General features: G+C 37.6%; 1 protein-coding gene across 4 annotated transcripts in view; it reads left to right on the forward strand.

Annotated features, from left to right (window-relative positions):
* CTBP1 (C-terminal binding protein 1) overlaps positions 1-27,052 on the forward strand; it is a 237,817-nt gene that overhangs the window by 771 nt on the left and 209,994 nt on the right. The window contains exon 1 of one of the 4 annotated variants that reach the window (XM_051798599.1): positions 3,985-4,002. The exons of the other annotated variants lie outside the window; for them this stretch is intronic. The gene's annotated coding sequence lies outside the window, so the exon portion shown is untranslated. Of the gene's footprint in view, positions 1-3,984; positions 4,003-27,052 lie in introns of those variants that run through there. 4 annotated transcript variants of the gene reach the window in all.

Genomic DNA, 27,052 nt, shown 5'->3' on the forward strand with positions numbered 1-27,052 from the left:
TGCCTTGCAGATACACTTCAAGCGGTGTGCTGCTCTAATCTAAGGCTTTAAAGGCAACCCAAAACCTGTATCCATTAACAATAATCATGTTTGGTGGTTTGTTTGTTTTTTTTTTTTCCTGTCCTTTCTAAACATCGCTGTTTTGTTTTTTCTGGTCTAGCAGGAGAATGTTAGAAAAATTTAGCACAAATACTCCAAGGAAGAGTAAAACACGTGTAACTTTCACGGTTTGAAATGAGCAAGCCAGATTGAACAAGTTTGATTCTTAAAAACCTTTGGTGACATTAATTCTGATATACATGGACCCTGTTGCACTGAGAGCATCTGCCCACCACAAAGGGCTGGTGGTGAATGAAAGGAGATATGTGAAGTCATGTAGCCAAGTGTTAAAATCTAGTCAGCTCTGGACTGCCAACTATTTACTTATGTTTACTCATAGCTGCCCCAGCATTCAGCCTGGTACTGACCATAATCAGCAAATATATGCCTGAACATAATTTGCCAAGCCCACACCAGGTGCAAAGCCTTTGTTTAAGAAGTGTATTAGTAAAAACATTTGTGTTGGTTACACCTGGAATTAACATTCGTGTCTAGACACGATCCTGGGGCCACATTCTGCAAGGGGATTTGTGTAAGGAGGATTTTGACTCCATTAAGGTTCTGTGCAGGGAATGCTTCACCCTGAGCTTGTCAGGTGGAGGATTGAAAACTTAGATCCACTGTTGCTGTATTTACAAACATAATTATGTGGCATTGTAAAATATTCCTGTTGTTCCTGTCTGTCTTAAATATCCTGTAAGCTAATATTTAGAAAGAAATTTGCTGTTCAGTATTCTACATGATTGATGTTGCTGAACTTTGCATACTTTAACTCTTTAGGCCTGTGACATTTATAGGGACTGAAGGAGTGGGACTTGCCATTTAATTTATGAAGTTGTGTATGTATTTGTCCAAAACACTTATTTGCAACAGATTTTGTTTATATGTAATCTCTTAATGGTCCTTTCTAATAACACAGTCGCTAGTTTAGTGTAACACAGATAGTCTGTGGATGCAGGTTATGTGCTCAGACTGTATCTGTCTTTAAACTGGAGGGTTATTGGTGAAGGTTTGTGAGACATCAGTAGCCAAAGTTAAAGGGGTTGCTTAATGGAACAGATGGCCAAGCAACCATCATGTCAGAGAAAACAGCATGTATTCGTGTATTCTTAGTTTAACACAAGAGGGAGCATGTCTAATCTTTAACCTTTAAATATTGCAACTTCAGAGAGGAAGCTTGAAGTGTTGAGTGTCAACTAATTTATATTCAAGGCTCCATGTGCAAATATTGATACAACCTATGTATATTTCTGGCATGTTTTCAACTTTAGGCTGCAACTCTTGATTTATAGTGTAAATCTTGGCATGATAAATGTGGAGATAAGGACTAAGCTAATGATCTTTTGAAGTTATTAAAATCTGTAGTTTCCTGCTAAATTTAACAAAATATTAATGGTTATTGTTATTACTGAGTATGGTTATTAATATACAGAGGTTGTACTTCATTCTTTAATATTAGGTTAATACGTCTTCTACTTAACCTACCATACAAAGTTATAAAGCCGAGTCTTAATTCTATTAAATTTAACTTAATTACCAAAACACCTTTGCTTTCAGTGTTCTTATAAATCCTACTGCTTTATTCTTAAACAGGAAATACAAATTTTGATCTACTAAGAAGGTTTTTATACTGTATCTTTTTTTAGTTTTCCTTGTCCCCGGTGGTATAAAAGGAAGATTTAAAATGAGCTTCCATTTTGTATTTCTTGGCATTGTCCAGTTCAGTCATAATCTGTTGATTTTTGTCCTCATTTAGTGTCTTGTTGATGTGAATTAGCAATTAGTTAAACTTAAGCTGTGTGCACAGAAAATTCCAAACCTTTAGGAGGACTTTATTCATTTGTTTCCAATGACCTTCTGCTTTGCTCCAGATTGATGGTTGGAGAAGAACATCTATCTACCTTTAAACACTACATGCAAATTATGTATCTTCCAAAACCATAAACACTCTGCCTGTTATTTAGTGGAGCAGAGCAGAAACTTATGGGCTCTGCTTCCATGTGCTGAATAAAACTCTGTGGATTGAGATTTTACTACACTTTGCTTCTCTTTTGTGTTTGTGGCCATTACAACCCTGGTGCCAGGTGGTAGAATTGGGTATGTGTCACCATCATTCCTTGTTTTCAGAGACAAGATTGGCATAAGCCCCTGATGTGAAGTCCTGTGCTGGATCAGGTGGGAGCACAGGTTGTCCCACTGTTCAGAGGACCTCTCAGATGGATGGTGGTTGTACTATCCATCTTAGAATGGAGAAGTTGGAGCCTCCACTATATTCTTCTGGTGAGTTTGGATGTTTGTGAAATACTTAGGCCCTCACCTTTAATCTGTGCTAGTTTTTTCTTCTGAATAGTGGGAGAATTTTTGGTATTTTTTTAACAACTACTGTGCACAGTGTACTTGACAGAGCAAGGTGTTGATATCAAAGCAGCTTGTCTCCAAAACATGCCAGGCAGCTGTCCTTGCAAGGCAGAAATGTGAGATGACCTGTACTAATAGTGCATACCTTCAGATACATGGAATCATGGAATGGTTTGGGTTGGAAGGGACTTCAAAGATCATCCAGTTCCAACTCCCATAGCTTATATGAATATTATACATTCAGTAAGTGTTAGGGCTTTTAGAGGATGTTCTATATCAGTCAAAAGGGGCAAAACTTATGCTTTGGTTTTGTTGCCCAGCAGGCTTAGGCTGCAGCACAGTCTTTTCAATAAAGGTGTATTTTTACTTTAAAAGCAAGTAGTAGCGTGACTATACAGTTTGTGGTTTGTTGCTTTGTGTTTTTTGGTTGTTTTTTTTTCTTCTTTTTTTTCCCATTTTTTATTGTAACTTTAAACTTATAACTGACAAGTGTATTAGTGTATCTTGCTTGTGTAAAAAGGCTGGAGAAGTTGGTGCTTTTATTTCTGTATCTGAGAGGAAATTGCCAAGAGTGTAAAAAAACCCAACAAACAAACAAAAGGAAAAGCCCCCACGAACAAAACCCTGCGATTAACAACAGCAGGAGAGATTGCCCTGACGTGCCAGTTTAGAGCATCGTTGTAATGTAGTAAATGCAGATCAAACGCTTAGTTTCCTTATTTTAGGATGATTATAAGGACACTTTCCTTATCCGGGGAAAATTCGGAGGCACTCAGCAGTTGGGGTTACAAAGTTACCATAATGCATCAGGGTTAAGACCTCGGTACAGGCTGTGCTGGGTCAGCTGTGGGAGCAATTTCATATCTCGGAGACCAATCTGGTACCTTTTAGACAATGTGTGCGTAGAAGTTATTCAGAAATTATCCTATATTTGTGCAAGCTGGGTTTCAGATGTCAAGGTATTTTTTTAAATTGCTTTTATAAAAAAGAGGGGGAGATTCACAGTGTAGATCGAAACCTTGTAAAATCTCATTTAAAAAAAAGATTTGTATTTACATAAAAAAAGGCATGTGGGACTTCCTGATAAAGTGCACAGACTCCTGTAACTTTCTGAATAGTCTAAATGGATGATTTAAAATGCAAAGGGAATGGGGCGTTTACCTGAGAGCAATTTTTTGACCGCGAGCAATTTTTTTTATTTTTTTTTTTTCCCTTTCTGAGTTACATCCCCCTGAAAATGGGGGGGTTTAGAAAGAAACTGCTGACACAGCCTTGACTACAGAGCAGTGCCCTGCGTGCTGCTGCAATAATTGCCCAGGCAGTGTTTTCCTGCTTCCCTGCCATTGTGCTGCACGTCGCTCTAATTCATTCCATTTTTAACTTTCCCAAAGTTTGGTGCCATCGCGAGCCCCCGGCGTGAGCAGCCGCCGGAGGAGCGGGGCTGGCAGAGTAGCATGGACTTGTTAATCTCAGCCTGATCTTGTCAGCAACAGCAGAGCAGAGGGAGAGAGGGAGAACAACTCCGGCTGGGGCAGCGCTCCAAAGGTTCGTCCCTGGGTTTTGTGCCTCAATGACGCCTCCGCGGCGCAGCGCGGGGTGTGCGGGGCGTTGCGGGGTTCGCTGGCGGGGCTGGGAGCGCCTTTGGCCGCGTTGTTTGTGTGCCGGGGGGGAGGTTTTCGCCTCGGTGTGCGCGGAGAGGAGCGAGTGGTGTGTGTGGGGTGTGTGTGGTGTGGTGTGTGTGGGTGTGTGTGTGTGTGTGTGTTACGGCCGGGGAAACGCTGAAGAAGAAGAAGCCCTGTTGGTTCTCCATGCAAATGACCGCTTTGGTTGTAACAAAAGCCTTGATGTTGGGCTTGGAAAAATGATCTGACAGTGTAACAACCCCAGGCCACTTTCGCCATGTTTTTGTTTATTCATGTTTCATTCCGTTTTCCGTCGCTATCTCGCAGATGTTTCCAATTTCACTGTTTGGTGCGTTTTGGTTTTTATTTATTTCCTTTTTTTTTTTTTCTTTTTTTAACACCGTCGAGCCTTTTTGGAGTTAGCCAGAAAACATGTGAAAGAATGTTAACAAAACAGAGAGGTGTTGCAGATGTTTATACTTTAGTTCTTGCGTTGCGCCTGGCGATTCTGGCAGGAGGGATTCAGGGCATATGAAGGAACGTAAGAAGCATCTGTTTTACCTACCGAGCCTGTAATTTCGAAATGCGCCCATTGTAACTTGAATATTTACATAAACAGATGAAGTGAGCACCTTCCCGGTGCAGTGTGGCAGGTTGAGATCTCATTTCTTTGCTACTGTTTCTGAAAGGGGAAAAAAAAAAAAAAAAAGAGCAAGGAAAGGAATATCTGTGACACAGCATGTATGCTCCTACATAAACTCCTGCCATCTCGGAGTGCCTTTAAATATTTGAACAGCTTCTGCTAAGTCAAATAAAATTGGTTACCATGAGAAACAAAAAAGTCTAATAGAATAGTTGGGCACACTAATAAAGATCTGAATGTATAATTGTTTCAGAATCATTCAAGGAATTGAATTAGACAGAAAACCTTTTCAGTAACAGTCGTAGTAACACATTTAAACATTTTACCTTCTGAGATCCTGGAAAACAACACATACAGTGCAGAAACAGCAGAGGTGGATGGTGTGTTATCTTATGGTCGCATAAGCTGAAACGTGATTGTCTACTAATGACACTAAAATCAGTCTGGTTTTAGGATTTTATGCTTGATGAATGCATCGAGGCACGCACAAATAAAACCTGGAATCTTAAAGGACAATGATTCAATGTCCGCAGCCAGTGGTTAAATCAGATGTGGTAACTATGGTGAGAGGTAAAGTTACTTAGCTCCTCGCAGACCATGCATATGTGGATTTCCTCTCGTATAATGGAGATTAAGGAGAAAAGGATTAGAAAATCTAAAGAGAAATTTTGAGCAGGAGACCTGTAGCCTTGCTCTGGGAATTAACACTGAGGAGGCTTTTAGAACAGAGGCGGAGTGGAAGTAAACACTCTCTTGTAATATATATTGATGATAATTCTAGAAAGGAGTCTTTCTGGTTGGGAATATCAACAGCAGCTCATGCATACAGGAACAAAATCAATCCTCTCCATATTAAAATAATCCTCCTACTCTAACAAAACAAAAGCAGAACCCAGAAGAGATTTTTACATTTCCAAGTAACAACTTAAAATCAGGTAAATTCTGCTATTCTGAATGAATGAATTTTAGGTTCTTGCAGAATGAAGCAATATTGATTTATTTGGATTGCATCGCATTCCTGTTTCTAAGCATGTGTATGATATGTATTTAGGATTTTTTTTTTTTAACGTCAAAAATGGTGGTCATATGAAGTAGGAAATAAAATCAGAGCTTAGTGTTCTAGGTGGTAAATATTGGGGGAGTTTGGATTGCAGCCAGAGAGACTTGGACCACATTTCTGATTTTCCTTGAGTTGAGAGGGTTCAGTGTTACCCTGAGCTTTTCAGGGAAGAACTTCAGATTATGCTGATCAGCTCAGAGGGATATGAGAAGAATTGTCATGTTTGCACAAAAACTGTGTTTTGAGAGAGCCACCAGAGATACTAGTTAGTAATTAGGCTATTTGAATGCTTAGGAAACAGAAAGGAGAAAGGTCAGGTTTAATTTTCAGCACAGAGGGATCATTTCCCTGTAATAGTGAAAAGTACTTTCACTATGATAGCGAAGAGACATTTGGGGGACAAGAGGTATGTTCAGCTTTCTAGTAGTAGTTGTTAAAATGTTTTGTGGTTTTGGCAATGCATTAGAAACGTCCTTAGTAAAATATTTTAAAGTGTTGAGTTTCTCTTCCTCCCTGCCCTACAGAGTGGTTGGAAAACACTTGTTTTCTGAGAAGTCTGCAAGGGAACTAATAGTTCAGCACGGTCGAGACACGTGATGTTGCGAGTTTTAAGGTGTTCGTGCATTTGCTAGGAAACACTTTGAGCTTTCTATGGATCATAATCCCACACTTTCCTTTGCCAAGTGCTCTAAGAGGGTATTATCAGATACCTGTTCCAGAGGCTGAATCCACTATTACTGTGCAACAGTGCGGGTTAAACCTGTGAATGGAATGTACACTTTTGGACTTAAGGTGAAATGATAAATAATAGACCCAACAGCAATGTAATTCACAGTTGTTACAAATTGTTTTCACAACAGAAATGATCAACACATTTTATTGATTTTTGGTTTTAAGTTGTCATTTCTTGAAAAGTATTAAAAGCTCACTAGTTGTATTCTGCACTAATAAGACGGAAGAGGAGGAAAAGGAATTCAATTGCTGCTGTTAGTGGACAATGTTTTGCTTTTTTACTATTGTTGGAGTTGACTTTTGTATGGAACGGTACATTGCTATTGCATTAATAATGGATTATTATTTTGGATGAAAATTTTTATTTATATAAAGATTGCTATTTTAGATTGAAGCATAAAGCTCCCGTATTTAGAGCAAGTGACAATTCATTTCCTTGTTCGATGTATTTTGAAATTGTTTTATTGTCCTACTTTATTGGGATGTACTATTTAAGAGATGCTGTACAAACCTGATGGATAGGAATAGTGGAGTTGGAAGTGTTTTTCTTGCTTTGCTGTTGGATTAGGGCAAGTCAATTCACCTTTCTGTTTTTGTTTTCCATCTATGAAACAGGTGTAATGGTAATATCTTTTTAAAGTACTTCAGTATCTACTGATGAAATTTTGAGACAAGCAGTGTTCTCTTACAGCAGCACACAGGGTGGATACTCACATAATATTTACATCAGAAGTCCTAAAGCATTAAAAAAATTCAAGTACTATTGATTTGATAATAAAGTGTTTCCAGAAACAAATACCAGAATTAGTGCTGGTGAGGTATTTTCAGATGGTTGTGACTAATTTAGGAGTTTTTTAGAGTAGTTGTATAGGAATATCAGCTGGCTGGTTAATACATTTATATTGAGTATTGACAGATTATCAATGTCTGGTTTAAAATGTTGAACAAAAGATGGGCCTTTGTAGAGTTGTTCAACTGCTCTGTTGGGATTCAGTCACAAGTGTAGTTTTAGCAGCATCTTAGGATGCTGGAAAAAAAGACAGCAACCAACCCTCCATTTCCCCAGTGAGACTATTTGTATTAATATTAATATTGGAGAACCTCTGGCCTTCTCAATTAAATTTGTAGATTGCAAACCCAAGACATGCAAGATTGAGAATTTCACTGCAGACAGCATTTGTGCTCACCCTCCAATAGCTGAATAATTTCACTGGGTCTGCTGAAATGAATAAGGGTTTTCAGGTTTAAAGTTTACGCTTTTTATCTCGTTCCTTTTGTGCGTGGTCACGGAAATTCCCCAGTGCCATGTGGAGTCTGAAGTGTTCTCAGGTATTTGAGAGATGATTCTTGCTCCATTTGCACTGGTTTCAGGTGCAGAGCAGAGTAGATGGGACAGTTTAATGCTGAAAAAGTGTAAGGCAGTTTAAAAAGAATCAGCTGTACAGGTTATTAATCACAGGCCACAATAAGGTCTATAATTTATGTCTTGCCAAGGACTGATCAATTTAATTAATTGCCAGAGAAGAGCAGTTAAATAATGAATTTGATAAAAAAATTTAGGAAATCATAGTTCGAAGTATGAATTGTACCTTAGGTTTCCACAGTTTCCTTCATGTGTTACCCTGCTTCAGTTATCTACCCTTATCTTTATCTTTGTAGACATCAGAGTCAGTGTTTTGTTACTGAAAATGGCCATTTGCTGGGGTTTTTTTGGTGGTTTTTTTTTGTTTGTTTGTTTGTTTGTTTTTTGGTTTTTGTTTGTTTTTTGTTTTTTTTTTTTTTTAAATATAGTTGAAACAGCCCCAAACACTTTGGAAAATATACTTTTATTATGCTGTTCAAAGAACATGATATTATTCTTAGAAACCCTCTATAATCTTAAAAACGAATTTCTCCAACAGTTTTCAATTTGACAGGAATATTTTTCTTCATCTGGAGAACAAGCCAATATGGCTAAGTTTGTAAAATTTGTTTATACAATGGTATTTTCTGTCTACACAGTGCCTGGAATATGTCTTAGCACATAAATAATGGAATAAATAGAAGTTTTTGTATCCAAACAGCTTCTGTTTATATTTCTCAGTTGGGAGTGTGTGTGTGGAGAAGGGTTCTTTTAGCTTTGAGAAACTGAGTGTATGCTCTGTCTAGTAAATTATGTCATTTGTTATCTTGGTAAATCTTAGAGCATCAGCTACATGACAGTTTCCCTTTAGAACAGTAAAGATTAGGTGGTGGTTCTGTGGAAATCATTCCAATTTACACTGTGTTGGTCAGGTATTTCTCTACCTGTCTCAGATGACTGTGCTTGGGTTTTGTAGAGGCAAGTTAACCAGTGGGAATGTTGTGATCTGGTGATGACTGTGAGAACTGGAATATCTTCCCTGTGTCTTACAAGGAAATAATGATTGTTTGAAAGCTTTTGCATGCCCTTTTATGTAGGTCTTTCATAATTTCTCTGCTTTCCTTCCTGATACATCTCCAGAAAGAGAAGGGCATGACATTTGCTTATATCTCCTCTTAAACTGGAAAATGTATGTCTGTCTTTTTTGGTGCTGTATTTATGCTGCACTGTGACAGACAAGTAGAGATAGAAGTTGATATTTAAAGAATATATTATTCTAAGTATTTATAAGCATAGTTTGTTTTTGTTTTGTTTGGTTTGTTTTTTTTTTTCTTTTTTTTTAACATCTCCTCTTTCATCCTTCATCTCTGCAGTGAGGGAGTGATATCAGGGAGTGACAGTCATTCTGACTTTTCCATACAAGTGATGTGAATTAGATCTAATGCAGTTATTATATCATTCCTCAGGTCCTCTGGTACAAATAGATACAAAACCCGAAGTCCATGCTGTCCTTCAGTGTGAGTTGAGAGATGACCAATGGAGTTCAGACTGTGAGAAACAGGCAAAGAGATCTGTTGCACTCACATTATTGTGCACAGGTTGATGTGTTTCCTCAAATGCTGGCACAGAAATGACAGAGAAGATCCTGTTTACTTTTAAGGTCAAAGTATCTGGGAAAGATTCTCTGGAGAAACAATTGCCATTTCCCATTCTACTCAATAACTGTGGGAGAGGAAATGGATTTTGCAGATTTGTACCTCCTGGGAAGTCAGCTTGAAGAAAGTAAAGATTGTGGTAGAGTCATTGCAACATAAAAGTTAAGCAGATAAAATCCCTTAATCTATTTAAGATACACTGTATTACTTTCAGCCCTACCTTGTTACACTGGTGAAGATGTCAAAAACAAGGCGTGTTCATCCCTCTTGGAGCAATTGAAAATTTAACTTTTCCGGTCCTGACGTGACCATATCAAAATAAACACAGTTGCATCCTGGCTGGGTATCAAGGTTTCTGAACCTTATTAATACTTACTTTGAATAAAACTTAATTAAAACTAGGCCAATTTACTTTTAATTAAACATCTCTGCCCATCTAATTAAGGGAGAACTTAACCCGTGGAAGTGCTTAAAGCTTGTACAGGAAGGATTGCCTGTTCCTGCTGTGGCTGGGGGAAGCAGTATAAACCTAGAGAGGACAAGAAGTCAGGAGTAGAGTGCACAAATTGAAGGAATAGTTTCAAGTTTCTAATTAGCATTGCACAGCAAAATTAGTAGATGCATAGATACGTGTGACAGATATTTTGAGCAGTTTTTAATGTCATTCTAAGTTTTGGATACCTGCATTTGATTTTAAGCTGTTTTGTTCTGTATTTGACTACATCTTTACCTCTGTTCTGCATTATTTGTTTCCAGGTTTGTGGATGATTGGTACTGTTTTGCCTGGCAATAATGTGTCCTAAATGCATATATATAGAATTTTCTGATTTAGAGCCCGTTGGTGGTATCTTTGCCTACTAATCACAAGATTTTCAGAAATGCCAATAAGATTTTCTGTTCCTTTGGATGTGTTTCTAGATGGCGCAATGACTGAATTAGTTGAGGAAAAGCACAACAGTCTAGTCTTGAGGTGCTTTGTAGATTGTGATTGTCCAGATCCATCTTGGGAGAAAGGGACAGTCTGTTAGCAAAGCCTGAGGATGTAAGCAGGTGTTTTCTGGGTCTACAGGATAAAATGCTAAACTGACCCTTCTCCTGACATATGAGCAGCATATTCTACTGAGAATTATGACTACCGTCTTGAAAGTTCCTCAGTGTGTTTATGTTTGTTTCTGCCTCAATAAACAACTCTTTGCCAGCTCTTTTCTATCCCGGTGCTTTGATTTTGTTGGCATTTTTCCATCTGCATAATATTGATGAGTCAGAGTATTGTCAGCTGGAGTTCCTCAAATTGTATCAAAGGGCATAGAGTACAAAATATTGTCTAGTGTTTTGAGAAGAGACAATGGCATTCTGACACTTGGAAGGTAAGGCCAAAATGTGCTCTGCATTTCTGATGTATGTTTTGGGAGGAATGTCCTCGGTTGCACTGGTGTCATTTTTGGGAAGCCACTTCTCTGGGTGACAGCCATTTCCATAATATTTACTGTGAATTTTTACCATGTCATAATTAAAAATAAATGTTTAAGAAGTGATCTGGACATGGAACAGTAAGTTGTTCAATATCCAGTGTCAATTTTTCAACTCTTCCTTAGAGCACCTCTCCTTCATGATACATTTAATAGCTTTGTGTTATAAAAAGTGAAAGGTTTTGTGCAGAGTCTCATCTGTGATGTTCAGACTGGGAGAACTTTGTATCCTGAAAGGTGTTGTCTTAATTTCATCATTTGGCTTTAAACTTGTAATTAATAAAACTCCATATCAGTTACCATCCATGAGTTGGACTTCAGTGATCCTTGGGGTGTCTCCTCCAACTCAGGATGTTCTGTGATCTTTCTTACCACCAAGGGTCACAGGGAGCTTTTTTTAGAGATGCAAACAGTAATTTCTAGGAGTGTACCCACTGTAGTTTCAGCATTCTTTCCTGAATTCCTAATTGGCATAAAATTGGTCGTAGTTTGCAGTGACCACATTTGTATGGTTCTGGAAGAAGTTATTGTGTGTCTATGTTGAAGTCCACGAAGCCCATGTGCACCTGAAGTTGATCTGAAGGCTTTTTATGAGCCAGCAGTTATTTATTGTAGCTATAGAAAGTCTTTTATGTTAGGAGGCTGTTACCCAATGCTAATTAAAAATGACAGTCACTATTGTTGCAAATAGTAACCATTGACTATGCAGTAAAAACATCTGAAGCAGCCTATTAACTGCAAAGTGGCTAAAAATATGCAGTGCAGATATTAATTTGTCTCATCATCCTGAGAAGGTGGCCTACAGTAAAAACCTATCCAGTGATGTGTTTTTCTCTTAAATTAGCTTTTTTTTTGCAGTCTTTGCATATGTTTCAGAGCCTTGAAATGGAAGTTATGATGTAAACAACAGGTATTATAAGGATCAGATAATTATAATATGATTTTTTAAAGAGGTATTTGTAAAGTTTTAGCTTTGACTTGTTGCATTTTGATAGCAAAAAATGCTATGTATTTCATCAACTTGAGATTGCAGTAAAATTTTAATTTAGAAATAGTGTTATGCCCAGCTACTTGTCAAAATAATCCAATTTTTCTTTGTAGTAGTGGCTAGTACTACTAGTACACTACTAGTGTACTAGTTTCACTGCCATGAAAGTTTTACACAGTTTGCAGCCCGATTCAGTATTTTTTCAAATTGGTTTTCACATTGATGTCAAGATTGACAATAAAAATGAGTCTCATAAAAAGTGTAGGGTAAGGCAGTTGATTATAATTTAGCCTTTAATTTTTTGAAATAGTTCAGCATTTGGATACATACCTCTGGATAGGACAGTTAACTCAAGATTAAATTAAAACTAAATTCAGTTTAAATTTTAAGTGAAATAAAATATTGGCGCATTAACTCACTATACAGTAACAAAGAAATTGTCTTTTATTAAGTGTATGCTAATTCTCTAAGGAAGAATATACTTCTTTCATCAAACTGTTATGAGTAATGGAACTGATATATGTACAAAATGAGTAGTATGTGGGGTTTTAACAAATAAGTGATGTATCAAAGAAGGTGTTTTCCAGCAATATTTTCTTGTCAAAGAAAATTTATCTCTTAAGCTTTATGGGTGCAGTGTGTCAGCAGAATAAACAAACATCCTGTCACTCTTTAGTTATGCTACCAAATAAATAACATTACATTCAACCAAAAGTATTTTGCATTGTCCAAGACAAACATCCATGGGAATTGGCAGCCCCATGTCCCGGAGATCACTTTGTGATGAAGGTTCCCCTCTTCAGCACTGACTCTTGAGTAGTTAGGAAGGTTGTGCTGAGTAAACATCAGGGGAAATTTCTGCTGCAGTTCTCGTGTGGGAAAAGAATTTGTCATGTTGCCAATTGCAAAACTCAGATCCAACAAGAATCTGGAATTTGAATTGACAGACCAAAAGCTTCCATTGTTTGAGTTTTCAGAGATCCTGGTACAATCCAAGAAAGGGTCTTGGAAGTTTTCTGTTTTCAGAAATGTGTGGTAAAATCCTGTGTGAGATTAGTCTATCCAGAATGTATATTTAACCTGGTTATAGTGCCTTATTAAACCTAGTTATAGACCAGTTTTCTATTGGACACTAAATCAGTATGGGGAGGGGGAAGCATATCCTGAAGAATCTGTCAGAGCATGAAGCAGGAAAGAAAAGATGGATTCACACAAGCAGTAGTTAAGTAACTGTGACAGTGAACAGAAAGTTCTCTGCAAACCTGATGTGTGGTACAGATGAACTGCAGCAACACTTGCTTGAAGTGCAGTAAACATGCAGTGGGTGTGCTGAGCTGGTGGCACTGAGAGGCTTTCATGGGCTCTGAGGGACTAAGAGACTGCAGGAAAAATGATGACATGTTAGTGTCAAAAACATCTACCTCTCCTTTTGTCATATTGATAAGAAAGAAGGTTCAGACTCATCAATGTCTGTACCCTGTAGAGGCTCAGAGTGGAAACTGCAATGGATTTTTCTTTTGCTCCTTCAGAGCATAAAGTGTCCTATAGCAAGTTCTGTAGTCACCTGATGGTCTCTGTGATCCTTCCTCTTCTTTAGGGAAAACATCTGGCATCTTTCCACCAACTGATTTTAGTGCTAAAACTCTAAACTTTATAGTGTTCATCTGATTCCTTGCATGTGGTGTGGGGATGGGTTGCTTGCTAAGACCTGTTGAAGCAGAGCAGAAAATTCTCTGAAATACAATTATATGTTCAAATAGCAAGAGTTGGTGCAACGTACATCCTCTTCAGCGAGAAGCCTTCCCTGTTCATTCTTTGTGTTGCTTTTCCCTTGTTAATGATGGTTCTTTGGTATTTTGTAAGTCCCTTACCTGGGGAGGGTGTGATAGAGTCACTTAGATTACAGTGCAAGAGGGGGTGTGAAATCACCGCCTTGTTTTTGTGGTCGCTGTCTGTCAAAGCAGGGATGATTCCATGTTCCTGTTCTTTTTGACTGGGGATTTGCTATTGCAAGATTTGAGATAAACTGCTAATCATTTGTATTTGCTTGTTTTTGCTTTCCAGACTCAAGGTATTGTATTTCACAGACTATTGTATTTCTAAATACAGAATGACTTCATGAGGTAGGCTGTTTGGAGATGAATGTGTTATAAGGTCAATAATATAATAAAATGTTTTGGACACAGTCATGCTTAATATGAGATGTTATATCAGGCGTTTCACAATTAGGTGTTAAAGAAAAAATTTGGTGTTGACCCAAAGTTGTTGTGTTTTTTTTTTTTAATACTCTCAATTTGGAGTTGGGGGAGGATGTGAGGGGAGAGGTGATAGAAGGAAGACTGATCTCAGTCATCTCTGTGAACCCTATAATATACTTCACATGTAAAGCAGAAAAACCAAAAGAGGAATGCTGATGGTTTTCAGTTCTCTGTGTTTCATAAATATGGCACCTGCATCCATGGGAGTGGGGTTAAGAATTATGGCATGATAATCATGTTATTAAGCAATGTAACTTTTTGTTTTAAGTATTTGAGTGAGTTTAGGAGGAAGAGGAATGGAATTTGTTCCCTCCTCCACCTGCTTTTGGGGGATAAGGTTCATACTTGATTTTATAACATTGAACAAATGAAACCATTGCATTTAGTTCTAATTCTAGATCATTTTTAGGAAGGTTGTTGGTTGTGGGGATGCACTTTAGGCAAGTATATGCTTCTGTGAGGAAGAATGCTTTTTTGATGAGGATTTGATGCTGGAAATTATTAGATTCTTTTTTGGTCATTGAAAAAAAACCAGATGAACCCTCAGATGTTCCAAAAGTTTGTGTTAAAACAACAGTCTGATATCTCAGGGTGTGGATCTCCTGGCTGAAGTGGTTGGTGCTTTCATGAGGTATAGATCTCTGTATTTCAAGACAGCAGAAAGAAAATGTGTGATCTAAAGAGGACATAGAAGTATTTTTGCTCTAGATTCAACTTGTCATATAAAACTATTGTTGTATCTGATGCCCATCAAGTCACAGGTTAACGTGATAGTCCCATTTATCCAGTTTTAACAACCTTCTGATGGTTTTGGGTGGTTTTAATGGATTTGGATTGTGGTTGATGAGCTCCAAAGATGATGTAGACCTGAAAGGTAAGGCAATAACCACCACCTCTGTCTTACATCTTAGTCAGCTTTACAGCACAGCAAAACCTCGCCAAGCAATATAAAACATTGTTAACATAAAACCTGTCACTGGTGCTGTAGTGGCTTGTTCCTCCTGGAGCTGAATATTGTTTCTTTCTTGTACTTCTGTTGGAATCAGTAGGGGATAATCTTGGTGATCTAGAAACGTGGTGTTGTGAGTCATGGCATGGCCCAGTGATCACTAGGACAAAATTAAGATAATGCCTTTAGGATTCCTTTGTATTCATTTCCAGTTTAAGTGTACTAGGTTTTTTGTTTGTCTGTTTTTAAAGAACCAGGAATAACTTGTGTGCTTGGCATTCTGAAATTACCTGTTAGTGTCCAAAAATATAAGGCTGATTATTGGTGAGAAATCAACTGAGGTGTTAAAACAAGTTGTTTTTAATAAAAGTCTGGCTGACAAAGCCCTTTTCTGACCTAGAACAGGCAATAATTAGACTTGTTATTTAGAGGCCAAATTTTCAGCATTGATGATCTAAGGCTTGGACATTATCTACCAAAAAAAAATATTCACTTTTGCTTTAAAGAAACTTAGTAATTTTGTTTATTTCTGTATGATGGATTGCTGGAAGAATTATCTTGGAAAAAATAAACAGCTGCTTTCAGCTTTTATTTGGGTCGGGTGTTTTTGTAATATAGCATGTTTAATGTTGAGACAGAAGTGAATCTGTAATTAAAGAATTGCCTTTTTGTGAAGGGACATGAAGTGATGTGGCCAGTGAGAGGGACATGTGAGCTGCACACCTGGAGCAGTGCAGGTGGTTGGACTCTGGTGACAAACTGTCCATAGGTATTTGTTTTCCATCAATATGAGAACTTCAGGAAAAGGGAAGCTGAGTGATCCAAGTAAGAGGGTGTTTGCCAGTGTGATACTTGTATGAGAAAAAACATTTGGCTCATGATTGTATCAGAGAAAGTTGCTGTAAAATTGTGATATATTACTTCACCTGTGATGATATTGATATTAACTAAAATGTTGAGACCAAAGAAACCCTTTAATTTCTCACATTCAGCTTTTTAAAATGTGTATTTGGTGTGGGGCTGTTCTAGGGTTCTTTAAAGATTTTATTTTTTATTTCATGGTACTCCATTTTACTCCAGATTTCATAGGAAGATAAAAAATTCTATTAAAATGTGTTAAATTTTAAATTAAATTACATTAAATTGTCACACAGACCTAAGTCTTGGAAAACCTGACTTGGAATGAGGAATAAAAGAACTAATTGGAGTTTAATCTGAAGAAAAGGTTACTAAGGGTTGATATAACAGCTTTAAGTGTGCAAGAAGTATTTGTAGAGGCATGGGGGATATAACAGCTTTAAGTGTGCAAGAAGTGTTTGTAGAGGCATGGGGGAGAGTACAAGAAATAATGAACTTGGATCAAAGCAAGAGAGAGTCAAGCAGGTTGAACTTTGTTACCATCAAACCAGCAGATTTGGGTTTTTTTTTAAAGCATAATGATACAGAAGCTCCAGGATCTGCTGCCTGGAAATCCTACACAGTCTGTTACCTGAGACCTTAAGCTCCTGTTTAAACAACTTCTGTGGGGAATGGGAGAAGTACAGATAAGCTGGGCTTGGGAAAGGAGTGGCCCAGGTGACCTTTTGAGCTCTCCCTTCCACTTACTTTTTCTATGAGCTGAAGAATATAAGAATAGAACAGAACCACTATGAAAAGTTTCACTACCTCTGAGTGTTTTTTTTTTTTATTTTTCTCTGTTTTATTGTGGTTTTTATTGACAGGATATAATTTTAAGCCAACATGTTTAGTTTGTTTGGCACATACATTCTTGGGACAGTCTCCTGTTGGCAATAACTACCATATTTAACTGCTTTCCAGTGTGAAACTGTAAGTGCTATATATGTGCTATCAATTTGTTGGGATTCAAGTTGTCTCTTTCGAAGTGTTCTTTAATACTTCCTAAGGCATGCAAGGACATTGTGTGCAGTTGTTTGGGGACACCAGTCAATGAGTTGCTGTGATTTCTGTTTTGGTTCAGAGTGTGCCAGTTTTTCCTATCCTGCAATTTGGCTTTAAAGACATAGGATGCAACTCTGGAGCGTTTTCATCCTGTGGGATTTTTTTTATCTGGTGTGGCCTGTTATTTTATGAACTCTAAGTGCATTTGTGTAAATGCTTATTCAGCCCCCATGAGTTTATTCATGACTATATTGCTAAAGCATTTGGGAGTTCATTATGTCCATACTTCCATATGAATTAAGTTGTTTTCTCAGAAAGTGGAGCTTTTAAAGAGTTTTCCTCCCAAAGCTGTTGGCATACTGTTGTGTTAGTGTCCAGTTGTTACGTGGGCAATGAAAGCTCAGATTTTTGCATACCTTCTCCTTCTGCCCATGCACTGAATCCCTGGGGGAGGTGGGCAGGAATTCAGCTGTTTGTCTGCTTCTGGAGTCCCCCTTTCTCCCCTCCCACCCTGCCAAAGATGAGAGATTTAATGAGAAAATCTTACTGTCCTCCCAGCACAGTCTTAGTCACACACAGTAATCTGAATGAGCCTCCTGAGGACAATGACTGTATTTACTGTTCCACCTGAAACTTGTGCCCAGAAATTTGATGATTAGATTTATCTGTTTGTCCATAAGGACAATTCTGTCTACAGTATTAGGGCTGATGCATTTATTTATTTATTTAATTTTTTGTTGTTTCATGGTATGTCTGGTCAGATGAACCTGAAATTATGCTGGAGAAACAGTAACTGGTCTTTTATTTGTCATGGCCTGAGTGAGTGTTTTGTGAGGTTTAATTAAGCTGGATCTTAAGAGGCCCACCTGCAGAAATAGTCTGATGAAATTGGTCAAATTAATTTTTAATTAAAGCACACACCCACTAATGACTGTATTTTTATATTTAAGGTTTTATCTACTGCAAATTTGTATTCAAAGGGCCTTCATTTTTTTTTTTTTTTTATTTTACAGATGATTTGCTTCAGAAGTGTCTGGATAGAAAAGCATTCCATTGCTATTTTAAGAAAAAAATCAAACTTTTGATGTGGAAATACTTAAATGTTGTTAGACTGTGCAATTTGAACTGTTCATTAATCCAAAGGTTTAATAAGACTATTTCCCAGACTCTTTTCAATGGCTGATTGGCAGCTAAATTCTTAAGCTTTACCATAGGAATTAATTTTTTTTTTTTTTGTGCTTTCAAACCTGGTTCTTTTTGTCTGTCTCTTTCTCAGGGTCAAATTCTCGAAAACTTCCTTTTGGATGATTTGAGAAATTGTCTGCTTTCTGTTGCTGATGTAGCCCATGGAAGCATGGCAGTATTTCATGTGGTTCTGAAATCAAAAGCAAGGCTGTGTGGAATGTGTACTATGTTAGTATGGCAAGGACTGGGATTCGTTTGGTTGGTCCTAAATTAAAACTCTTCTATGCCCACAGAAGCTACTAAAGCTTCTAAGATCTCTTTTCCCCCCTCCTCTTACTTTGAAATTTCTGTAGAAGAAGGAGTGTTTCTGGATACCGAAACAAGTCAAGAAATCTTAAAGATAAATCAGTAGAATATCTGGTGTCTTCCCCTAGAATCATGTGGGTGTTCCTGGCAGTCTGACCAAGTTCAGAAGTGAATCTGGGCTTTTAATCTTGTGTTCTGTTGGGGGCCAGTGTGTCCTGTTTTCTCGCTCATTATTACAGACTCTTCTCCAGATCGATCTGAGTGGCACTGTTGCTTGAAAATAGAGTTTCCCATTAAGTCCACTACACTCTATTCCTTTCTGACCTGTTCCAGACAATGTCTCTGTATTGTAGTAGTAAATTTGTGATATTTATTAACATGAATTAGAAAAAAAAACCCATATAAATAATACACAAAAAAATTATATGCAGAAATTCTTTTGCTACTTTTGAAGTAGTTTGATGCCCAACAAATCATGTGAGGCTATCAGAAGGATTTCTGAAAATCTGCCCTGTAGAAAGGATTGATATTAATGTTAACCAACATAATATGTAGCTGGTGTTACTTTGTTGTTCACTTTGCTTTTTTTTGTTACTTGTTATGCTGCAGTTGAACCTCTTCAGTATATTAAAAATTAACCAAGAATATATATGCAGAACATAAATCTTAAATTATAGCTTATATGGTTTCAGTCCTATTCTGGAGAAGTTGGAAAAGAATTTGCAGACTGTTTTGTAAATGTGCTTGCATATTGTAATTTAAAATAATGACTATCTCATTGTGTTCCTACTGTTACTCATAAATTTACTTTCCTTATTTTTCATTCTCGGTGTATACATTGCTACAGGGAAATTGCAGGACCAAGTATGCTGAGTCTCAGGAAAGTTTATTAAGTTTTCCTTTCTGCAGTTAAAATTTGTCTAATTCCCAAGTGCTTTAAATTCAAGTTCGAAAATACATTTTAATGAATATATTTTCCTTTTTTTGAATAAATTAAGAGTGTTTTAAATAGTGTACCAGAGCCTTTTGTAGTTTAAGTATTTGTAGTATGTAAGTTTTTTACACTACGAAGCCTTAAGAACTAGTAGTTTTTAAAGAGGAGGGGAAAGGATGAATCATTTGTTTTGAACTTTTCTCTCACCCTGACATATCTAGAAGGGTGACACTTTTATTGTGAGGATTATGCAGTTTTTGCTAAAAAAGGAATTTAGAAAATAAAACTCAATTATTTGAAAATGTCTGCCAAGCATTTTTGTTCTTTTGTTAGTCTTCTGGGAACTGGAATTGTAGAAGCTCTGAAGAACAAGATTTGATCTTTCATTGGGGGATGATTAGAGTCAGCTCAGCACAACTAGGATGGAGATGTTAAATAAACCAACTTGTGAATCTTTGCAATACACTTGCTGCTTTCTGGAAGTACCTGAAGTACATGAAAAGCACTTGGATGTTTAGGTCTGTAAAGGCTGGCTGACAAGTTGTGTATTCCAGTATTTGCAATACTTATGTTACTATTTGATTGCTTGTTATTTTAATTACAGCCAGTAAAGTGACAACAAACTGCCAAAAATTACACAGACTTGAATACTGTTTATTGATTGCCAGACATGAGCACAGGAGCTGATCTGATTTACCACACCAAAGGTGGAACAAAGGGATGGAAACAGCAGAATAGAATTCTCTCCAGTATTTCAAACAAACATCTTTTGTTTGTAATACAGCTCAGTCAGGGATTTTGCTGTTAAACAAGTAAATGAAAAAGGCTCAATTTGATTTAAAAAGAAGTTTTGCAATTTGCTCATTAATGTCACTGTAATATTGTTGGAACACACAGTTATTGACTAGCAAATCCATCAAATGTATCAACCAAGTGTTAATTTTATACTAGTGTGGGATGTTGCAAATAAAAAAAAAGAAGGGAAAACTCAAAATAAAGGCAACTGAAAAACTGGCATTAAAATGAAATTGCATGCAGAATTAGAAATATCGCTATGATTTTTTTCAAGAATTCCATGGAGAAAGTTTTTCTCCATCTCAAAAAGGGGTAAGAAGAACAAAGTGTTATCTGCAACTGAGGAACATTTGAAGAAGGGCAGTTGTTCAGACTTTCCAATGCTTGTTAGAAATTTGGGATGATTGCACTTGGAATTGTATCTGGTTATTAATTTATTGGAATTTGCCCCAAGTATTTGATCAAAACATGAGAAAAGAATCACTGCATGCAAATACAAACCTCAAAAAACCGCTTAAAGAGGTTCTAGGTATCAACCTGTAGTCCATTGAAATGACATTGCTGTCAGAATAAGAACAGAGGATTTGAAAAGGAAAATAATGTTTGGACTAATGAATCTTTCAGTTCCTTAACCCTTCCCATTCCCAATAAGAAGGTCACGTGTTGAATCAGGACCAGGGTAAATGAAGTAGATGGTGGCAGGACTAATGCAATGCTGTTCTGATGTGTTGTATGTGAAAATGCAATCTCATGTTCCTTCCTCCCTTATCCTCCGCTGAAGTCTAATTCCTCTTGGTTGTATAAACCTTACTAATGATGTAAACTGTGCATAAAAGGTCATTGGGATTTTTGTGGTATTTTGGTTGGTTTTTCTTTAAAAAACCCACAAACATTTCAGCATTGTGTTGCATCATTCATTCCTGTGAACAGTTGCATCAGCATAGCTGGGAGGATTTATGGAGTGAAGCCCTAAGGCCTGGTCTTGTTGCCCAGAGACAATTTATATGTTTGTTTTGTAGTCCCTGTCCATCGTTGTCACTGTCCATGTGGCAGAGCTACTATGGCAAAAATGAAACTTTTCACTATCAGTAATATTCTGTGTGACAGAATTTTTATTCCTTCAATTTAAAAAAGGGTGCTGGAGGGCTCAGTGAATGCACAGTGAATATTAAAATAAGTTAAGAGGTTTCCAGAGTAAAAACCTCAGAATTTGGTAAATGGGTATGCTGTTCCTATGATGACATCTTTTATTATGTATCCATATATCCTGTTGTAAACAGGATTTGTGCCAGAAGTGTCATTTCTTGTTTGTGCTTGATTTCTGTACAGCCTATTTGTGGGAGTCCAGCAGTTTGTTGTGTAGAAGGGTCAGGGCAAAACTATGGTAGGAGAAGTTATTGCTTATGAGCTCTTTTACCTTGTGTTACAAAAACTGGAATGCAAATGGTTTTCTTTTCCTGCATAGATCTGTTCCCTGGGAATGCAACAATGGTGGGTATCAGTTGAAATCAGAAAATCTGTTTCCTGGGGATACGAGATGGATTTTTCTTCCTTTTCCTGATGCACTGCTAAAAAGGTTTGTGGTGGCTGGTTTTTTCCCCTGCAGTAGTTGCCAGCTTTGGCAGCCTGTTCTTGAGCCAGTCTGAATTTCAAACAAGCCACTCATTCAGCTGGGCACAACGTGTGACCTGATCCAACAGACAATTGCCTCCAGGAGGGGAAATCCCATTCCCTGTCTTGGAGTTGTATCACTTTTCTTCCTTTACATCAAATCTTCTGCTTGCCAGACTAGTTTAGCTCACAAAGTCAGCAGAAACTAATAATTTTTGTGGTTACCTCAGTATTATTTTTGTTCTTTGGGATAGAGTGACTTGCTGAATAGTCAAATACCAAGCTGTACAAGTGAAGAGTGAGATCTGTTGTCTGGGAGAATGGAAGGGAGACAGTTGGAGACAATTGCAGATTACCTTCTTTTAGCAGCAGTGAACTATTAGGTTAACTTATTATCTGACACTGACCATACCTTTGGAATGGTATGGTGTACTATAAGACAGGGCTTGAATATTTGACTGTATGAATCACTGCTCAGTATTCTGCCCTTCAAAAAGTCAAGTCTAAAAATGTTGTATTGGCTATTTGAGTCATTTAGTACCTTTGATCTTAACCTTTTTGTGCCTTAGTTTCATTATTTTTCAGATTTGAAAATATACCTTTTCTAAGACACATTTTATGAAAATAATTGAATGTATGAGTACTCAGGTATTACAGTTGCAAGCGCCATGGAAAAGCACATTAGGATTTTCTTTTTTGGGAGCAGGATTTGAATAGCGTACAATAAACGAATTCTTGCTGAATAAGGCAGGATCTCTCTCATAATTTGTGTTTCTTCCTAATGAGAAAAATGCAGAGCATGTTACTTTCTAATTTTAGTGTTTCCTAACTTTGGCATGCCTGACTTTGCACCCTTAATCATGTTCATTTAGTCTGATTTAATTGTGTCAAGTAAGTCTTCTGGGCACTGAATCGTAATTGAAAAGACACTAAGAACAAGCCTTACATAGAGAATTTGGGATGCATGTACTAACCGTGGTTTTTTACTAGTCAGTAAGTTTAGCATTTATTTGAATATGTTATGCAAAATACCACTGGTTCTTCCGTTGAGTATTATGTCTTTATTGATTCTTTAATCACCTTGATACCTTATTTCCCTAATACATAGGTCCTAAATAGGAGGGTTTTCAAAAAAACTCACCAGTATAAAACTAGAATTAAAATAACTGAATAGCTTACACTATAGCCAATAGTAAAGTGATTTCAAATAGAAGTTTCATTACCAGGGAGCTATCTCTTGGTTGCTTACCAAAAATGGGTTTAAGAAGTTGTTGCAGAATTTTGTAGTTGATGACAAAGTTGCAAGACTAATTGAGAGACAGAGAGTAAAACCACACTCAAATTTTGTACTCACTGTCATTCTCTTAGCCCCTATTTCCTATTCCATCACTGTAATTTTGGTTTTCATGCTCTTAAACCCAGCACTTCTGCCTCTTTTCTGTTCAGGGACTCCTATGCTGAGCATAAGTAAAAACTGCTTGGGATTGTTCATCTCCTGACCTGTGTGGTGTGCGAGTGTCAGGCCTTGGAAATCCAGGAATTTGCAAGGCAGAGATAATCAGAACTATTGCTGCTTCCCAGACATTTTGCCAGCTCCTGAATGTTCTCTGGACAACAAGTTTTCAGGAACCAATCCAGCTGCTGCTTTGAAAAGTAAGCCTAAGCTACTTTTTGGGGGCTGAACTGCTCAGAATATTTTTGACCAACTGGAAGTCTATCAATAAAAGTTGTAACTTCCTGCTTAGAATTGATTAAACACATTTCCTATTGCAAACATTGAGTATAAATTAAAATTAATTTGAGCTCTTGACTTTCTGTAGTGTGTAACTACTGTAACAGGAGACTACCAAGAGACATAGTAATAAAGAGAGGATTACAGCCAGAGAAAGCAAATGCTCATTCTCAGTGCTGCTTTTTCAAAAGTCTTCTGAAGACAAATCTGTGTTTTCAGAGCCCACTTATCTGGATACTGGGAGGATGCTTTATCATGCTGAGAGTTTAAATTTATTTTTTACTTTATTCACTGGAGAAATTGTAATTCATGTTTGAGATTTGACAAAGTAAGAAACTTTTTTTTTTTTTCTGGATAGTGTAACAGAGAGGCTGATCCAGCAATTCAGGCATAACAGATGGCAGATGGAATGAAAATTAAAGTGAGATTATAAGCTAGGTATAAAGTACATCCAAAGATTTGATGTGAGAGAGAATAGTAAGAAATGCTTCAAGGGTCACTATTGGGCACATTTAAGAGTTTGCTTTCTCAAGCTCTTTATGATGATTATCTTGTAATAATGTTCTGTGAGGTAAAACTGTATTGCTTTGTGCTCTGATCCTTGCTGTGATAACAGACAGATAATTTGGGGGAGGCTGGCATGCTGGTGGGTTCCTGCTAAGAGGAACAAGGTTCTCTACCTTTAACTCTTCTCTAATGGCATCAAGGAGTTACAACATCATACTGTAAATAGATATGCAATAACGAACTGTAGAGTAGAACAACAAAACCCATGTTTACATGGGGAATACTTTGAAATGGCAGTCCTTGACTAGCAATCCCAATTATTTTCTGCACAGCTGCTCACATTCCAGCAAAAGAATGTCTTGTTTTGAATTAGGTTCGTGTACTTCATCAGGGAGTCTTATTTATAGATAAAAAGTATTTTCATGGATCTAATCAGGAATGATATAAATTAGTGTCTCATCATAAACAAGTGCAGAGACTTGCAAAGTTTCTCCAATACTCCCTTTGCCAAGTTAGACAAGTAGTTTACAGCTTCTGCACATGGCACAGACAGATTTGCACGGCTCTCTCTCTACAGTGTGCTGTGAACAGTTGTTTCCCATTTCTAGCAGGTGGCAACATGTATTTGTTTACTGGCTTAGTGGGATACTTTTATGAGAAATATTTCTGTAGCCCAAGAATAAGGCAGTAGGAATGCTGGCTTTACAGTAATTGTCTGTATGCCATGAAGCTGGAAAATGAGCACTGCCTCCTTACCTTTAACAGTATAATCATCTTGAATAACCTGCTTTGGAAGTTGAACTGACAAATTTGCTTATTTTATAATATCTTGAGTGTTTTCTACAAAATGCTGAAATAATGTCAAAAGCAGATAACCAAATTTGAGATCTCTGTCTCAGCTGGGTGTCCTTTTTCTTGCAGAATAGACTCTCGTGCTTGTTCTCCCACCCCTTTCAGCTTTGAATATTCCCCTATGCTGTACCTCAGATGTAACCAGGTGGGTGGAAGATACTCTATTCTAGACTTGCTTTGCCCTAAACACTTTTTCTAAGTGAAAGATGTGAGTTTTAATCTATCAGATAAAGTAAAGCATTTTGGGATGCTGTATAGAAAATGTGAATGGTGCCAAATCTTTCTTACCTTTTTCCTTGTGGAGTACCTGATTTCTGTAGTTGATCTCTGAGGGTGCCTTCTGCCCATTCAGGTATTTGAGGTACTCTGGATTTTGTTTGAATTAGTACAAGGTTATGAACCACTGTAGTTAAGGCAATTTCTTGCTGTGCATGTGGGAGCTTTTCCCAAATGCGAGGGAGACATCTCACAGCAGAAAGCTCAGAGGTGCTTCTTTGGAAATGCCACAGGTGTGTTGGTAGAGTCTGACTTTATAGGTTTGGGAAGACATAAATTAATTTTTTTTTATTGAATGAGAGGCTGTGGTTGTCATTGGGATATGTTACAGAAGTCTTCGGAGTGCAGTCTAGTAGTTTTCAGTGTAGTGAAGTGGTGGCATGCAGGAAAAGGGATTAAACATTCAAAAGTTAAACCAAGTAAACTCTAGAGTAGCATGCTGGAGGTTGTAAGAAAGGAATGTCTGTATTTCCAGCTCAGAAAAACCTACACAATGAAATAATGAAAATGTCTCTTAGTAGCAGCCTGGACTAGAATTTTAGTTACACTGAATTACAAAGCTTTGAATCAGTGGTATTTAGGCATGGCTTGAATGTGAGCACCTGAAGAAGCCTGAATCTAAAATTGGTTCCAATGTCACAAATGCCATGTTGATGGTTTCTACCGTGACCAAGACTTAATTTTGTCCTTCCTACCACACAGATACATACTAATGTTTGGCTAAAATGAAAGAAAAACCCTGCAGCCAAGGTTTGTCCTCAAGAGACCAAGATATTTTGCTGTGCCACAAGCCAATAAATCAATTAGTCTATGGTCAACCTTTCAGTTAATGCTAAATATTTCCCACAGACAGGATGAGAAAAAATTGCAGTTCCTTTTTTTACTTGGACATAGCAACTATGATGGACATTCCTTTCACCCAACAGCAATATTGCTTTACATTTAGGGAGATGTTACAATACCAGTTACTTAACAGCTGAAATCTGGAGATATTTTTCTCAGTAACAGCATTTGAAATAGTTAGCAAGTTTAGTTTTAACGGAAGTTGATTGCACTTGCATGAGAAAATATCTTCTTACATTTGATGTGAAAACAGACTTCTCTTGGCTAATGGAGAGAACCTTGCCAAAGGAAAAAGTCTTGGTAAGATATGGAAGAATTCTTCCAAAGGGTTCTTGCAGATAGAATCACAAAGCTGAGGTGTGCAGGGGACCCCTGTAGCATATCTCATCCAAGCTCCCCATCAGTGGAGCCCTTGACAGCACAGAGTCGTACCGGCTCTGGCTTCGTCTGCCTCATTTTGGACATCTCCAATGTGCAGCTTCCACCATCCCTTTGGACAGCTTATTCCACTGCTGCACTTCCTACCTATTGGGGAAGAGTTCTGAGACCAGTGTGAACCTCCCAAGCCACAACTGTTTTTTGAGCCCTGTTGTTCTCTGTGCTGCTGAGATGAGTTTGGCTCCGTGATAATTGTTGTTGCTGAGTGGACTCATTCAGGACCTTTCCAGCAGGACTGCAGTCTGTTCCCAGTCTGTACTGATGGGTGGGGTCATCCTGGCCCAGGTGTGCCATTTTCCACTTCTTATGGGTGCCCTTCTGTTGGCCCAGTCCTTAAGTTTCTTGAGGTTCCTTTGAGCTGAATGTCTGTATTATATCAATCCTCCCCTTTCCAAGCTTGGCACTGTCACTGTATTTGCTGTAGATGTATTCTGCTCCTTCTTTCAGTTTGCTAATAAGGATATCATATCAAACAGTAATAACCCGTGGGATTGTTTGG

This window comes from Manacus candei, unplaced genomic scaffold, assembly GCF_025592945.1.
Source record: "Manacus candei isolate 608988 ecotype Guabito, Panama unplaced genomic scaffold, ASM2559294v1 h1tg000048l, whole genome shotgun sequence".
Lineage (NCBI taxonomy): Eukaryota > Metazoa > Chordata > Aves > Passeriformes > Pipridae > Manacus > Manacus candei.